Below are 17,201 nucleotides of genomic sequence, written 5' to 3' on the forward strand. Positions count from 1 at the left end.
AGGGACTTTCTAGAAGGAATATGTTATGGGAAATGATTCTGCTGCTAGTCAGCGGGATGACCAGGCTTTGGTCTCTCTTCTGGACGTCGGCCTTTATGTCAACATCTAACTGGCCTGTGAGCTGCCCTGTCTAGTTAGGAGGGTCACATCTGCACAATTCTACAGACACTGTCCTCCAAAGTCGTTTATTAGAAGATTTCAAAACATTTCAACTGAATGTGCAAGCGCTACAGACACGTTAATATAATAATTCTCTCACAGCAGAGCCACCAGAATTGAGCACGCTGGGAGGTCACCTGGGGGGTCCGTGGGGCAGGGATGCAGAGGTCCAAGCTCAGCCTTCTCTGACTCACTGTGCGTACAAGGTCCTGCCCCAGCACGGGCCGTCCCCGCCCCCACCTGATGGAGACATGCCAGAGACAAAGTGATGTGCTTGGAAGCGGGAGATGCTGACAGCAGATCACACCCTGGCACAGCAGCTGCCCCGCGGGAGAGCCAGGCCTCCTCCACTCCATCTGGCTGATCCACAGCCACGTAATCTGGTTAATACAGACGACTTCTGATGACTGGGTCCCCACAGAATCGTGTCAGGGCCAGATCTCCTGGCCAGAAATGGAGAGATCCATTTCCATGGGAAGGGATCGCTCCCGGCCCTCACAGACGTGGGCCTGGCTTTGGACTTTAAAGGCCAAGGTCGAGGGGTCTCTGATAGTGGAGTAGGGGTTCTCAGGTCCCACTTGTCTCAAGGCAAGATTTGGAGGCCTTGCTAAACTTTCCTCCCAAACCGAGGGCTGATTACGGGCTACAATGTGAATGGATCAAATTGACCCGTGGATGACCAGGTCCCTTACCCAGAACTGCCTCTACCTTCTTGTAAATACATCCCCACTTTCTGACCAGAACTTCACTGCTCAGGGTCTCAGTTCCTTGGAGGAGCGCCATCCCACCTTCCAACAAGCCAGCAGCCCTCAAACCTGGCTATGCACCTGCATGTGCCAGTGGGAAAGCCTCTTCTTCCCTCTAAGAGCTTGTCAGAGGCAGACAGGACAGAGAAGAGGACAGTGGGGGAGCCTACAGCACTAAGGACCCAGCGCGCAGTGGCTGGGAGAAGAGAGGAGAGGGATCCGTGACAAACCCGGGGAGGTGATGTTTAGGAGGGACGGGGCCTTGCAAGGTGACGCCTGTTTCTCACAGATGCCAGGGCCAGACAGTTCAGGCGTCTGCAAGAGAAGCCAGCTCAGGGAGCCATCCTGAGAGGTGCTAGAAAACCTCATGCGTCATTGCACGTGTTTGTACATATGGGTCTGCCGAGGGGGCGGCACAAGAGGAAGGAAGTTCACACTGCCCACTACAAGAGTTCCCCTCCAGGATGTGCCCGAGGAAGTTTCTGGAACCCCCAACCTTGCCCACACTCCTGGCTGTGCCCCAGCTCTGCATTCTCCCCACCTCCCAATCAAAACAGCCAGCCCTAAGTTCTCTGGCTCAGTTTTCATTTGCAGCTCTCCTTGGAGACTTCCTTCCAGGGGTCCCCGTTAGAGCAAGCTCATGTACACAACAAACGGAGTCACTCCGCAGCAGCTGGCGAGTGTTTTCAATGAGTTGGAAAATCAGGTTGAATGTATCATTAAATATGGTGCTTACGCCGAAGCCCAGACATGCAGGCTAAGTGCTTTGTCATTAGACCTCCTTTACCCACTCCCCAGCCCCCTTGCCTTCTCTTCACCTTCGTCTCTGCTTCTCCAGGGTTTTTAAAGTTAAAATCTGCCTAAGTATTCTATTAATATGTTTTAAGAGATGCTTCTTCAAGTAAACAGTTCTTTGCCTTAGGGGTCAATGTGATCTTTTGCTAACAGGAGGCACGTTGGCTTGTGTATGTACATGAGCTCATGAGTGTGTCCCTGTGTGTGTGGGGGCTGAATACATGTTTACCGTGGACACCTGCCCATACAAGTGTCATTGTGCTTGTATTTCTGTCCCATGGGCATCTGTGCGTCTCACACACACACACACACACACACACACACACACACACACACAGGCTCCCAGAGCTGTAGGTGCTCTAGTTTCAGTTTCTGAATGTCTTGAGAGGCTGGAGTCTGTCTAGATGGATGGATGGCACTCAGACGGCCACCAAGATGTGTTTTCCTAGCTGACCAGGACCGTCACCCCACCCCCCATAGTCTCAGGACCTTCAGCCCAGGGGCGTCAAGTCTTCAAAGGTCAGCTGCCCGCTTCTGAGCAGGCATAAACCAACCCAGCACAGCCTTCCTTTTCTCCTTCCACCCCTGCCTCTCTGCTCTCCTCCTAATGGTATCTCTTCCCTCCCAGCCTCCTCCGTCTTCACTTCCCTTCTTCAAAGAGCCAGATGTTACACAAGCTTGACAAGGACCCAGAGAGCACAGACACTGGAATGGGAAAGGCAGGGGAAACCATCTCCAAACTCTCACTTCATGGATAAGCAAACTGAGACTCGGAGGTGCAGCGATTTCTCCCAAGTGCCCAAGGAGGTAATGGGAGAGCCAAAACCAGAGCTCGGATTTTCCCAGCCTCTTCCACAACTCTGCCCTTGGAGGAGAAAAACCATTTCATGGGCTCTTTTGCCGCCCCCCTCAAGCCCCACCCATGTCAGAGCATCGGGATAGAGTGAGTGTGACCAGGGAAGGTCCCCAGTAAGGGAAAGAAGTCTGACCTCCTTCCAGGAGGTAAGGACTTCAAAGGGATTCTCTTCCCAGTGAACGGGAAGGAGGGGGCACTGAGACACGGAGGCAATGGCCCTGCTGCCATCAGACCTTTGGTGTAACTTTACAGGTGCCGCGTTGGTCCCCACACACCCCCAGCTCTGCCACGTGGCCATCAGAGTGCTGGCACCGACCGGCATAACCGTGGAAAGAAACGAGAAAGTGCTGACATGAATCCCAGCTTTTAGCCCTGGAAGGGGCTGGAGAGGTGGACGACCCTCCAGTTCAGTCCCTTGTGTTATGCAGGAACTCTGCACACGGGGACCGAGGACTTGCCCCAGTTCGCTCAGGTAGGTCCAGGGTTGCATCCCTAGAGCACCCTTCTGTTTACAGACCCTTCGCATCCATTCTCCCGCTTGGAGCTGGTCCTGATGATGCTCCTATGAGGACAATGCTTGGCAAGCCTCGGATGAGGACACTAATTCGACATAACGTGCCCACATGGCAATAGTGTCCCCACAAGCCCAGCTCAGCTGTCTCTCCTCTGTCTACCACAGCCTATTGTTCCTCTGCTTCCCTGGAGACAGAGCAGAAGACAGAGGCACACGGAGGGAGGAAGCAGAGATCGGGGACACAGGTGTGCCTGGGACTCCCCCCAGAGCACTGCCCTCTGCAAGGCCCCCAAGAAGCCAGGCTGACGCGAAGGCTGAGGAAGGGGCGGGTATGATTCGTTCTCCAAGGTCAGGGGCGCCCTCTGCTGTTAGCACAGTGAATTGCACGGCCCCAGCCCATGCTCAGAGACTGTCCATTGAAAAATCAGGCAACTGCCCTGCGTCCTGCCAGAGGAAGGGCTTATAGAACAGGGTCAGTGGAAATGGAACCAGAAGGCCTTCCTCTCCCTGGGTGTCAGAGCTGAGTCTATCCTCTGAGGACTCAGATGGGGAGGGTGTGGGAATAGGGGAGGAGAAAAAATAGGGGGCTGCCTTAATTCTCTGGGACAGGGAAGCCTTTTATTTGGGATTTAGGGCAAAGGCAGATGCCCCTCTCCCCTTCGTCCTCTCCATGTACTGATATTTCCAGAAGCTCCTCTCACTTATTCAAAGACCGAGCTGTGCCAATGGAGCGAACAGCCCCACAAGGAGCCCAGAGGAGACACAGCATCCGCGAAGATTCTACTCAGTCACCCACCAGCCTAAAAGTTAAAAAAAAAATGTCCATTTTGGCAGCTTTGAACCTGGGCCAAAGCAGAGTGTAGCAGCAGAAGAGCACGGGACTAGGAAGCCTGGGATCTGGTTCTATGTCTACCATTTATTACTTATGGTTGACTAAGGCTTTTCTCTCTGTGCCTCAGTTTCCTCTCCTGAAAAATGGGCCTTCTAATACGCTGCCTTCCAACTCAGAGATGTGTCCTGGAAAATTCACTTAGGTATACATAGCAGCGTTAGCAAATGGTGCTGATGCTACCTTGCTCTGTTTTCTTTCCCACGAAATGGGCAGTTGTGGTGGGAAGGTGTGGACAGAGCCAGGGCCAACTTCCCTGCCCGGAACTCTTGACTTTGAAATGTCGCTGGTGGTTCCATCTTAGCCCTTAACCATGTCACTGGGTTCCCACCTTAAGGCAAGGCATTGCCAAGGTTGTATAAATAAAAATGCTGTTAGTGGGGCAGCACAGTAGCCGAAAACTAGACAATCCCCTTAGCAGTCAGCCTCCTGGAAAGCAGGGGCTGCTCCCAGCTAGGTCCAGAGGATCTAGGACTGGGGGAGGGGAACTCTGCTCAGGAAGGCAAGAGAGAGCAGGGGTCAGGTCCCAGCGACAGCATGAGGACCCTAAGATAGGGGCATGGAGGCAGGGAGGGAAAGGACAGCTTTCTCTGAGTTTAGGATTGTCCTGGGACCAGCCCTGAGTTGACTTTACCTGACAGAGAGGTCAGGAGCATTAGTGAGAACTCGCTGTGAGGTGGGGCTCCCTCTGTCCCTGTGCCCGGGACAGATCCTGGACTTCACTGACCTCAGCACCTGCCCCAGTGCAGGCAAACTGCTTCCCCAGGAAGCAGCACCCAGCAGGCGCACACGAAGTATTGCTGTTGTTATTATTGTCTCATCATCATTGTGGTAACAGTCCTGGCCCTCTTATTTCCTGCACGATGTTCTCTTATTTGAATTTCCATTTCCTCATCAACAAAAACAAGAATCATCTTTGCCCCCCCTCAGCTCCCGGGGTTGCAGCGCAGAGAGGGAGAGAGGTATCCCAGGTGCCTCTGCGGAGGAAGGTTCCAGAGGGACCCCAAATGCTATTATTGAAGGCTGAGTCTTCCATGGCGAAGAGCTGCTGTAGCATCTCTGCCTGCACTTGATCTGAATGTGCACATTACTGTAATGTCCCAGCGCTGCCGTCAGCACCGGGAAGGCTGAGCTATTTGTAACCACGAGACACATGAAGATCAAATGGTAGAGGGAAGCTCGTCTGGCTTACCTGAGAAAACAGGGCCGCTGGCTTTGAACACAACTGGCATTGAGGCATGGCCACCTGCGTCACATACCGCTGCCCAGGGCTTCCTGTGGGGAGGGAGGAGAGACGGGGGTGAGGAGACAAAGGCAAGGAGAGCATGCGTCCTCCGGGGGCACCACGAAAGAAAGAGAGAGAGGGAATCCAGTTATAATCCCACCCCCGGTGCCATTACGGATGCTAGAAGTCCTGTCTGCCTCCACCTGTGCTCTGAGAGCACCACCTGCCCTCCACAGAACTTCCTGGGCCCCTCAGAGCTGGGCTGAGTGCCTGGTCCTCGGTTTCAGGCTATTCCTCTCCCTGCTCTCTCATCCAGAGCGACAGAGGACCCAAAGGCAGCCCGTCTCCAAGGCTCAAGTTGCAGGGAGGGCATGGCAGTGAGGTGATGCCCTGACTGGACTTGAGAAGTGGCCAGAGGTGGAAACCAATGGGCAGCACAGAATCCTGTTGAGACCCTCACGAATGTCCCCTCAAGGCTATGGCTGCCTTTTAATTATCCCTAGGCCTCTCCCTCCTCATGGTAGGTCCTCCCAACTTTCCCACCACGCCTCCCTCGATGTACATTTGCAACTGTTTCCAGTACTGGGGGGCGGGGAGGGTGGCTGGGAGGGATGTCATCTTGCCTAAACCTTACTCCCCATGGGATGGCCAGACACTCGTCCCCCTTTTTCTTTTCCCTCCAGACCCTGGGGAGATCTCTGGGCCTTGGTTTTGTCATCTGTATGGTGGCAGTAGTCGTCAATGCTCTCCGAGGACCCAGGTCACTCCCAGCATTCTCACTGTCCTCATTAGGCCCCCCTCTCCCGACACCACGGGCCAGCAAGGCCTGTGCCCCTCGGCGTAGAGATTCTGCTTGGTCACCTCCTTCTCCCCTTCCCCCATCATACTAGGAACTTCCCCCCAGACTTGCTGCTTCATTTCACCCTTTGGTTATGACAAAACATACACACTTATCATTTTAACTATTTGTAAGTATACAATTCGATGGTGTTAAGTACACTCACAATGTTTTATACTATCATCACTATTTATACGCAAAAGTTTGTCATCATCCCCAATATAAACTCTATTTCCATTAAACAATGACTCCCCCCCTTCCCCCTGCCCTCATCCCAAGTAACCACTATTCTACTTTCTATCTCTATAAATCTGTCTATTCTAGGTGCCTCATATAAGTGAAATTATACAATATTTGTCCTTCTGTCAGACTTGTTTCATTTAGCATATTTCCAAAGTCCATCCATGTTGCAGCACATGTCAAAATTTTATTTCTTTTTATGAGTGAATAATATTCCATTTTATGGATATATACCACATTTTCTTTATCCTCCCATCTGTCCATGGACATTGGGTTGTTTCTACCTCTTGGCAATTGTCAACAGTCGTGTCACACACATGGATGTACAAGTATCTGTTTTGAATTCTCTCGGGTATATACCTAGGAGTGGAATTGCTGGGTCACATGGTAGTTCTCTGTTTAACTTTTTAAGGCATTGTCAAACTATTTGCCCCAGTGACTGAACCATTTTACATTCCCACCAGCAATGCATGAGGCTTCCAATTTCCCCACATCCCCACCAACCTTGTTATTTTCAAGGTTTTTTTAATCATAACTATCCTAGTAGGTGTTAAGTGGCTTAATTTCACTCTTAAACCCCCTCAACGCCCAAGATGCTTGTAGTTTTGTATGACAATGGTCCTAATCTTGTATTCCATTAGGTATAAATAATCCAGTTTAAGAGGGAAAGCTCACAGAGGGCAGGAACTGCGTATGGTTCCCTCAAGACCACCATTTTCACTTTCATGTCTCACTAGGAGGTGACCAGGGTGGCGTGCAGAGGAAACAGCTTTCTCCCTTAAGTCCCAGAGTCCAGCTGTGTCCGCCCTTCCCGCTGACAGACGCTGGAATGCCAGAGGCCTCAAGGACAGTCTTTGATGAACCGGGAGAAAAAGAAAGAAAAGGGAATAAGAAAGAGTTGGACGAGCCTGAGATAGAAAGGGCAGGGCCCAAGAGTGAAAGCAGGGAGAGGAGAAGAGAGATTGAAGGGGGAGCTAATCACAACATCCAATCTCCAGAGAAGCGGATTCCGCGGCTCCTTCCCTGCACCTGATTCTTCACCTCACGGATCTGAGCTGGAAAATTACAGAGATTCTGCTGTCCAACTCCCTGCCACCTCAGCCCCTGCCACTGAGGCCAGAGACAGCCTCAGGTGCACCCCCAAGGACGCCAGTCAGGGCCCAGGCAGACTGGAGGATCCAGCTGTTGTCAACACAGCTGTTGCTCTGGGCTCTGCCAAGGGACCTGTCATTGCGGGCCTTTGAGGGGTGCAGGTTACTCCAGGAGAGGGAGGGCCCAGGAACGGGGTGGCAGTGGGACCTGTGGGTGCGGTTGACTAGCCAGTGGCTACATCCCTGCTTCTTCTTGTCCAGACATCCATGGAAAGGCAGAAGAGATGCTCAGAGGCTCACTCACCCAAAGGGCAGGATAGGGAGATGCGTGGAAAGGGACGTGGAGAACCCCGGGGAGGCCAGGAGAGCAGGCCGGGAGCAGAGGGAGGCCTGGGACACGTTGATCAAATGTAAATCGACTGTGCAGGTCTAAAGTGGAACACGTTCCCCTCTCTCCCCGTCTCTCCCCGTCTCTCTCCCAGTTACTATCAAGGCAAAATTTATGAAGGGCTTCAGGCACTGGATATTCCTTGTATTTCAATCTAACTTTTTGCAATCTCAAGTGAACAGCTTGGCTGCTTCTGCCTGTCAGGGAATTTAAATTGCAGATGGGATGGTGAGCCAGCCACCCAGGCAGGAGCAGCCCCTCTAGTGCGCACCATCATTGCCTAGCAACCAGGCTGGGAAGAACCTGACGAAGCTGTAGAAAGTTCCACTCTGGAAAGTGCCCTTGACCCAGGGCACCTCCTGGGAAAAGAGAGGGAGTTTCCCAGAGAGAAGAGACAGCCAGGTAAGAGGTCTGCTCAGTCAAGGAACGCAGCCAGGGAATACACCCAGTGCCACTGGTGTGTCCTTTTTCACATACAGAATCCCCTCTGGCCTCTGCCTGGTTTTTGACATTCCATTGTTTTGGAGATTGTTTTCAAACCAAAGATGCCGTCCTTCTTCTCTGTGTGCCCTTCACACCTCACACATCGACAATGTGCGGAGAGAGACGAGAATGAATAATCCAACACACATACACACACACACACACACACACACACACAATCACATGCAGAGATAGGTAGGTGCTTATGCTGTTAACAACTAACCGTCAGCAAATACCCACAACAGATAAAAGGAGGAGGAAACCTATTAAGTCTGCTCCCGCTTGGACCTCAGTTCTCCAGGACGGAACCGGTATGATTATGGCCTTTGGCCTTGATCAGAGTTAGTGTCAGTAAAGTGTTTGCTACACTTAACATCCTAGGAAAGAGCACCCCAAAGGCACTTAAGGCCGTAATCAAAGCAAATGCTTTTACTTAAATAATTGGCTTTGAGAATAAAAATGTAAATAGTACCCCAGTGTGTCTGTCAAAGTTTACACATATTGGTGTCCCACCAACTTTGAGGCAAAACAACCCTCCGCACACACTCATGGAAAACACACCCACATCACACACACCCTTTTCTACCGTGTGTGTCCAGGAGATACCTAATGTATTTTCTGGGTTTCTGCTCTGAGTTGAATTGCGTCTTTCCTCCAAAAAAAAAAAAAAGATATGCTGAAGTCCTCATCCCTGGTATCTCAGAATGTGACCTTATTTGGAAATAGAGTCACTGCAGATGTAATTAGTTAAGATGAGGTCATGGTGGATACGGTGTCCATAGGACTGGGGTGTCCTTCTAAGAAGTCACACGGGCCATGGCGAGACACAGAGACACGGGGAGGATGCGATGTAAGGACGAAGGCAGAGACTGGAGAGCTGTAGCTGCAAGCAAGGAACACCAAGGACTGCAGCAAACCAGCAGAAGCGACAAGAGGCCAGGAAGGATTCTCCGCTATAGGTTTCCGAGGGAGTGTGGCCCTACGACACTTGATGTTAGACTTTTAGCCTCCGGAACTGTGAGACGATACATTTCTATTGTTTTAAGCCAGCCAGTGTGCAGCCCTAGGAAATAATACAGTCTGCTCTCTGTCACTCTGCTGAAGGGGACCAGAAAGGCCCATGTGCTGACAGTGCCAGCTCGGAGTGAGATAGAAGTGGGTCCGCACAGGAACAAGCCCGGGCCCTCTGGATGCAAATGCTGGCGTGGAGTTGAAGGGTTTCAAAATCTTTGAGACTTTGGGCAGAGAGCTGGATATTGGCTTTTTGGCTAAACTGTGATTTTTCATGAAGGGTTTGTTCAGTAGACAATCCCACGGCCCTCGAGCATCCCGTGGGGGAGCAGTGTTTTCAGAGTGCTGAGGCCGGTGCCCTGGCCCACATCTTCTTCACACGTGTCGACCCCACTCACTGGGCACTTCTCCACGGCTGCCTGGCCCTGTCCTTTAGCTTGTCCTGCCCCTCCAGGGGGGCACATCTTCCAGGGCTGGCACTACGCTGTGTCCTTCACTGGGTCATGCAGAGTGCTGTGCACTTAGTAGGTGCTCAATAATGTGTGGGAATCAATGCACAAGGCATACAAATATGAAAACCATGATTCACACAAAGACGCCTAGTGAGTCGCCACCAGTGGAATCAGCGCACCAACCCATTCATGTCTGAGTTGTTATTATTGCTGTGTTATCAATACCCCATTCATGGTGTCTGATTCAAGTGTATTCGCTTCGGGTACCTATGTCTTCCTGGAAATTCTAGAAGGTAGGTAAAATGGGTGTGATCACCCCATAGGTCAGAGACGAGACAGAGGTAGGATCTGAGTACTGGACCAGTGAGGCAGCTGGACGTGGAGTGGGCCAAGAGTTGGGAGCATATGGTTCTAGACCTGCCCACTGATAGAACAAGTTACTTCACCTCCCCTGACTGAGTATCAGTGTCAGCAATCTGTTAAATGAAGGTAGTTATGCCTTAACCAACCTGCAAATGACTCTTTGGCCTCTGATTTCCCAATCGTGGTAGACACAGAAAAGTGCCACAGGTCCCCTTCTGTGGTCGAGGTCAGCTTCAGCTGAGGGCACTGAGCCCTCAGGGGGATGAGCGAAGAAGTACGGGTATCAAAGGCCAGGTCCCTTTGCCTGATGAGTAGTCCTCAGGCCAGAGCCCCAGGGTTTGGGGCCCGCACCCCAGATTCAGTCCAACGTCCTCCTCTTCCCAAACCTACCTCCTCCCCCTTCCTTCAGAAGTGTGGGTCCCCAAAGTCACCTTGCAGCCCAAACTCCGCTCCAGCATCTGCATCTAGAAGGCCCGACCTGCAGCACCAACTTGCCCCTCTGCAGACCTTTTAAAAATTGTGGTAAAATACACGTAACATTAAATTGATCATTTGAACCATTTTTAAGGGTACAGATCCGTGGCGTTCTGTACATTCCCAGTGCTGTGCAACCACCACCACCATCCATCCCCCCATCTTTGCTGTCTTCCCCAACTGAAACCCTGCACCCATTCAACACTGACTCCCCATTCTCCCCTCCCCCAGAAACCACCATTTGACTTTTTGTCTCCATGAATTTGACTGCTCTGGGGACCTCATATAAGTGGAATCACACAGTATTTGTCCTTTCATGTCTGGCTTACGTCACTTAGCATGATATCTCCAAGGTTCATCTATGTTACAGCATTTGTCAGAATTCCTCCCTTTATGGCTGATTAACATTCCACTGTATGTACAGACCACATTTTGTTCATCCATCCATCCGTCTGTCAGTGGACACTTGGGTTGCTTCCACCTCTGGCTATTAAGAATAACGCTGTGCATCTTTATTCCCAGCCTGCCCCTAGGTTCTTCATGACCACTTTTTTTCCAAAGTGAGAGACTGGCATGGACATATATACACTACCAAATGCAAAATCGATAGCAAGTGGGAAGCAGACGCATAGTACAGGGAGATCAGCTCGGTGCTTTGTGACCACCTAGAGGGGTGGGATAGGGAGGGTGGGAGGGAGGAAGATGCAAGAGGGAAAAGATATGGGGATATATGTATATGTATAACTGATTCACTCTGTTATAAAGCAGAAACTAACACACCATTGTAAAGCAATTATACTCCAATAAAGATGTTTAAAAAAAAGAAATAATATAATACATGTAACATACTGGCACACTGTAAAGAAAAAGAGAGAGAGAGAATAATGCTGTGCAGATATATTTTTATCTCACGCCAGCTTATCTCCATATACAAATGGGCCTTCCTAGCCTCCTTCAGGATGACCAAGAGGTAAGAGGAATGGCAGGCATGGTCAGAATTTCCCAATCATGGGGTTAAAAAGGCACAATTTCTCTAGCTCCCCTGGCCTCAAGGATGGTCAGCTGGGCAGTATCCTGGGAAGAGGTGCTGGTGTAGACAAACAGACAAGGCAACATCTGTTTTCCAAGGTGCAAAAACTGCACAAGGTATGGAAGTGAGGAATGACGGGAAAGCACTGGGGCAGCCCAGAAAGCGTTCATGTCCTCTGTCCCTGCTAGGCCATCTTTCCCTGTAACACTGCCTGTGACATTCCCTGCAGAGAAGGAAGTGAGCAAGGGTTCCCCACTCTGCAGTTTGCCTTGCCCCCTATCCACACAGCCAGGGGGAGTCCCGGGAAGATGACTGTGTTAGAAATAATAATCCCTGACCTCAAAGAAAAACATGATGGATTGCATTAATTCAGCAACAGCTTCTGAAAGCCCGACTGCACCGGGCACAGTGCTAGGCGTACGTCACTTCGCCACTCAGACCACCCTTCCAAGAGCTCAGGAACCCGTTAACCGGGTCTCCATATATAATAGGGGCAGAATAATGCAACCAAGCACACGAAAGCTGCCCTAATGTCTGTCCTCTTTGGGAGGAGACTGTCCCCGCTCCAAAGACCTGGCCCCTTGACCCTTAGGGCAAGTCCCAATTCTTCTGCTCCACCTGTTCATTCATCCAGGCATCCCATGGTTGTCTTTTCATCTGCCAGGCACCATGCTGGGGAAGCAGAGGTCAAGAGTGCCTCCCAAGCAGATGAGAGGAGCCCCCGTCCACATACACTCATTGTGAGAAATATCGCTGGGGATGCATATGTGCCCTTCATCGCAAAACAAAAAGAGAGCCTCTGACCCAACTCTGGTACAAATGTAAGCACACTGTCCTCTGCCCACATGGTCAGTAGTCAGTGGGTTTGGGAACAGCATCTCTGGCAGCTTTCTCTGTCAGAGACCTTGGGCTGATCAACCTTATTCAACCACCAGCAGAGCAGTGGGCCAGCCCTTACCTTCAGAGACCGCCCCCCCTCCACTGCGTCCTTAATACCCACCTCAGCACCAAGTGGTCCCTGACGAAGCTTCAGGGACCAGCCATTCAAATAGGGACTTGGATGCCGGGTGTCACCTCAGGAAGGAAGGAAAAACCCAAACTGAAGGCACGTGAGCTTCCCCTCTGTGCCAGAAACCCTGCTGCCTGTCACAAGCCAGACATGATGTATAGGAATAATAAGGCCCCTTGAATTACCCATTAAGTACTGTCAGCAAATCACATGATTCCTTTTTTAATATTGCACATATCTGGCCCCTGGAAAATGATGATGATGCTATCTCCGCCGGCTGGATAATAAACAGAGCTCCCCCCGCCCCGCCGCCCCCATCCCCCCTCCCCCCACCGAGCCAGGGAGACACAGTCCCTCCTCCAAAGTCATATCAGAGCAAAGGCGAGGAAAGGAAGAAGGAGAGACTCAGCCCACACTCCGGCTCCTGCATCTTGGGCTTCAAGCCAGCACTCTTCTGACTGCCTTCACGGATACAGGAGGGTTCACAAACTTCCCTACCTTGTTCCTCCCTCCAGCCAACTTTCCATGGCTTCCCAGGGAGCATGGCTGCTGTGTAGATGTCACTTGCTCAGAGTAGCCATCCCTGACTCCCCTGTGTAACTAAACCAGGAACCCTCCACGATTCTCCCACCAAGCGCCTGTGGTTTCACTTGTAGCAGCCCACCTGTTTGCTTGTTCAATGCATCAGTCATGAGACAACATGCCCCGGGAAGGCAGGAACCATGGCTGCCTTGTTCACAATTCAGCCCCACTACTGGCACACAGTAGGACCTCAGGAACCACATGCTGAGTAACTTAGTAGTAAATGCTGGTAAACCCTGCGTGACTGAACTGGGCCACATTTCCTAGAGCAATCAGCGCATGGCGAACTTTGGTGTGCATCAGAATCACGCCACAGGTTTTCTAAACCACAGACCGCTGGGCCCCATCCCCAGCGTCTGATTCAGGAGGTCTGAGGTGAGGGGAGGGGCGGCCTGTGGATTTGCATTTCCAACCAGCTGCAAGCTGACGGCAATGCTGCTGGTCCAGGGACCCCACTTTGAGAATCACATCCTGAGAGAATCGCCCAGAAATGAAGATACCCGTTTCCTGCCCTTCTGCCTTCTCATCAAATTTATTGGAGCTGTCCACATGAGTACAAGCGACAAGGACAGAAAACAGAGCTCTCTGGATCCAATCTGTCCTAGGTAAATAAAATTCTTCTCATCCCTAATAGTGGGAAGGTAAACTGAGGCGAATGGATGCAAAGTGAGGTGGACTGTTCAGCAAGTTGGCACAAACAACACAGAACCCCGCACACCAGATACACAGCTTCCTGTTCCAATCACTGGGCTGCACTTTTCTGACACCAACTGTAGAAATGAGTTGGCTTCCAAGTGGCTTATTAGAGAACAAATTATTCCCTGTTTTGCTACTCTTTCCATTTGAGTTAATCTGCAAGTCTAAAGTCCAAGCAGGTGCCAGAGTTATTCCTGCAACTGGCACCAAACTGCATTCAGAAGCACAATTAGCACTTCGTTAATGTGCCTCAGAATGGGATAATCTACATATTACCCGAAGGCCGCCTCAGTCCCCACCGCACTTCACCTTAATGTGCCAAAGTGCAGGTTGCCCTGCTCACAGGCCTTTACAAATCCAGCATTTGCCAGGCAGCTGTCCCGAGCTTTTCATTTGAAGAGAGCAGGGAGGACCCCCTGGTGACAGCAGTTAAGAATCCCAGCTGCAACCTCTCTTCTTTCTTCCTATTCTTTTTCTTCCTGAACTATTCAGGCCACAAACAAACGGGGCGGGGGGGGTGCTGACGGGGGCGTCCTAGAAAAGTGGGCACCTGCGCCACAGCACTGGGGAGACACAGTGGCCCAGAGCCAAGTGTTGGAGCACAAGTGTGGAGAGGAGGACCCAACCAAGGGACAGCTCAGCTCAGGGTCTGGAGCCTGAACACTGTGAGAGGTTCCTGCATGGGACGAGGGCCACAGGGGGAGCCTGGTGTGGGGTGCTGGAACTCCAGAGGGTAAGGAGGGAGTCCCAGGAGGGGGCAGCCAGGCGAGGGGCATGGGTACCTAAGAGGATTGGGAGGGTCTTCCTCACCAGGTTAGGGGGACAGCCTGGGACAGGCTGGGAGGCCAAGAAGGATGAGGAGGGCATCTGTGCCAGGAAGGGGTGATGGTGGCAATGCAAGATTACATAAGGGGAGATTGATCAAATAAGAAAGATCAACAGGAGCCAGATTTCCCACTGTTAGAGACGGAAGCTACAGGCACAAAAAGGATGAAAACTAAAGTGAATCCTGAGGTGTTAGATTGGAATTTGGGGTATCTATGTGAACTGACGGTTTTAATATTCAGTTAGATAAACATATAAACGCACACATGCCATTGTATGTGCAGACATACATGCACTCTGTCCACCAAGAGGGTCTGGGAGCCACCCCAGTACCAAAGAGCACACCTAGCCCTTAGATCTTGGTTTCTAAATACCATTCTCCACTGAAAGGAATCAGGGCTCCCTGAAAAATGGGCTGATTCCAGACAGGGGCAGGGAAAGTACAATACGAATTTGGAATATCTTACTTTACCGTAAGTAAGGAAGCACTCAGAGAATGATGGGGACTTGTGAAAAGGACACTAAAGCTAGCTTGGAGGGATTCCCACCGGGCAACTCTGAGACAATTTCAGCATCAAAAGACGTAATAATAATAAGGTACAATCCACTGAATAAAATATGAAACACAAGTTCATCCTGATATAGATAAATGAATAAATTGAAGTTTGATAAGGAACGGGATATTCACCTAATCTCAAAGCATCTCCATACATGGCTACTTACAAAGAGGAAAAGAGTAACTTTGCCGTGGAGAAGGCTGGTGACACCACCTTAAACAAAAGTAATCAAAGTCTATATCACCAAGTCTGGGACAAATCAGAATCATGGGATGCCTGATAGGTGCAATAAGAAGGGCACAGCATCACCTCTATGGAACTCCTGCCGAAGACTCACAGCCTGAATCTACTCATGAGGAAACATCAGACAAACCCAACGTGAGGGACATTAGTCAAAAGAGTTGGCCTGGAGTCTTCAAAAGTGTCAATGTCTGGAAAGTTAAGAAAGGACCGGGAATCTGTTCCAGAGTAAAGGAGATTAGGGAGACACAACAACGAAATGCAGTGTGTGACCCTCGACTGGATCCTTTCACTCTAAAGATCATCACTGGGGCAGCTGGCCAAACTTGACTGGGGTCTGAGGATTAAATGTTAGTAATGAATCAGGTCACTTCCTGCCTTCGATGACTGTTTATGGTCACGTAAGAGCACGTCCTTGCTTGTAGAATATATAAACTAAAGTATTCATGGGTGACGGGCATCATGTCAGCAACATACTCTGAAACAGTTGAGGAAGAAAAAGGGTTTTTGCACTGTACTTGCAGCTATTCGGTATAATTGAAGATTGTTTCCAATAAACCCTTCAAGAAGCTACAGCAATGATGACAGCAACAGACCTGAGTCTCCTGCAGCCAGCATTATCTGGCCGTGCTCTCAATGAGCTCAGTCGGCTTAGAGACACTGCATGTGTCAGCCTCACGCCACCGGGGTGAGGTCATAGTCGTGCCTTCCATTTTAAACATCCTGAGTGGACGCGTGGCTTGAGGGGAGATCAGTGGATCCTGTGCCCTCCGGGAGCCCTGCACTGATTCTGGGAAGGATCCAGGCCACTCAGATTGGGAAGACGGAAGTCTATCGCTGATGTGAACGCTGGGTCTTTGGGGAGGGCAGCAGTGTCTTGGCTTCCGATTCCAGGTGTGGTCCTCATGGGTGCTACTCTCTAGGGCTCTACCCTCAGAGGCTTTGCCTCCTCCACCTTTTCATGCGGAACGCTGGCTGGGCAGGAGTGCCTATGCCAAAGCCTATCCTGGAAAGCAGATGTGGTCCTCTCGGGGGTCTGACCTGCTCACCAAGGATGAGAAGCCTCCTTCAGTGTAGACTGGCGTTCACACCTGTGCTCCACAGTGCAAACACAGCAAAGACCTACTAACTGATTCACCCCTAGAACAGGGTGACCAGGTGGTGAGGGGTCTGACAACCACATCGTGAGAAGAGAAGACCCAGCAGAGATGGGACATCTGTCTTTAAACGTTTGAGGAGGTGGCCCATGGGGGTGGCTGGATTTATGTCACGTAGCTCCAGCTTAACACCTAGAACCAATGGTGGAGGATGAAAGGCAGTGGAGTTCAGCTCCACATAAGGAAGGGACTTTCTAATACTGGATCTAGCCAATGCGGGCCAGGGCCGCTGGGTGGGCTGAGATCCTGGAAGTGGGCAAGCAGACATTGAAAGGCCATCTGGGAGGGGAGCTGCAGCAGTGACCTCGTCAATGTTAGGATGATTCCAGGGATGACCAGATTACCCTGTATGGCTCTGACTAGGAAAAGAAGCCAGAGCTTTAGTGAGCGGAGTGAAGACAGCATTCCTGGGCTTTGCTTAGGCCAGTAGGACAGTCCCACCAAGCCAGAGCACCTCTGTCTCCCCAGCAGCTGACCTTCTGCCACCCGCCCCAACTTTTCCAGCATCTAAGGTGAGTAGATGCAACACAAATCCTGAGGAAGGACCAGGACCTCACGGCTCCTCAACATTGTGTCTGGGA

The 17,201-nt window shown here is 51.0% G+C and overlaps 1 long non-coding RNA gene across 1 annotated transcript in view; it reads right to left on the reverse strand.

Moving 5' to 3' along the window:
- Positions 1-17,201, reverse strand: part of LOC115851597 (uncharacterized) — a 298,398-nt gene that overhangs the window by 53,435 nt on the left and 227,762 nt on the right. The window contains exon 3 of the long non-coding RNA XR_004038858.2: positions 5,152-5,234. This is a non-coding gene — a long non-coding RNA (uncharacterized lncRNA). The remainder of the gene's footprint in view (positions 1-5,151; positions 5,235-17,201) is intronic.

This window comes from Globicephala melas, chromosome 9 (genome assembly GCF_963455315.2).
Source record: "Globicephala melas chromosome 9, mGloMel1.2, whole genome shotgun sequence".
NCBI lineage: Eukaryota > Metazoa > Chordata > Mammalia > Artiodactyla > Delphinidae > Globicephala > Globicephala melas.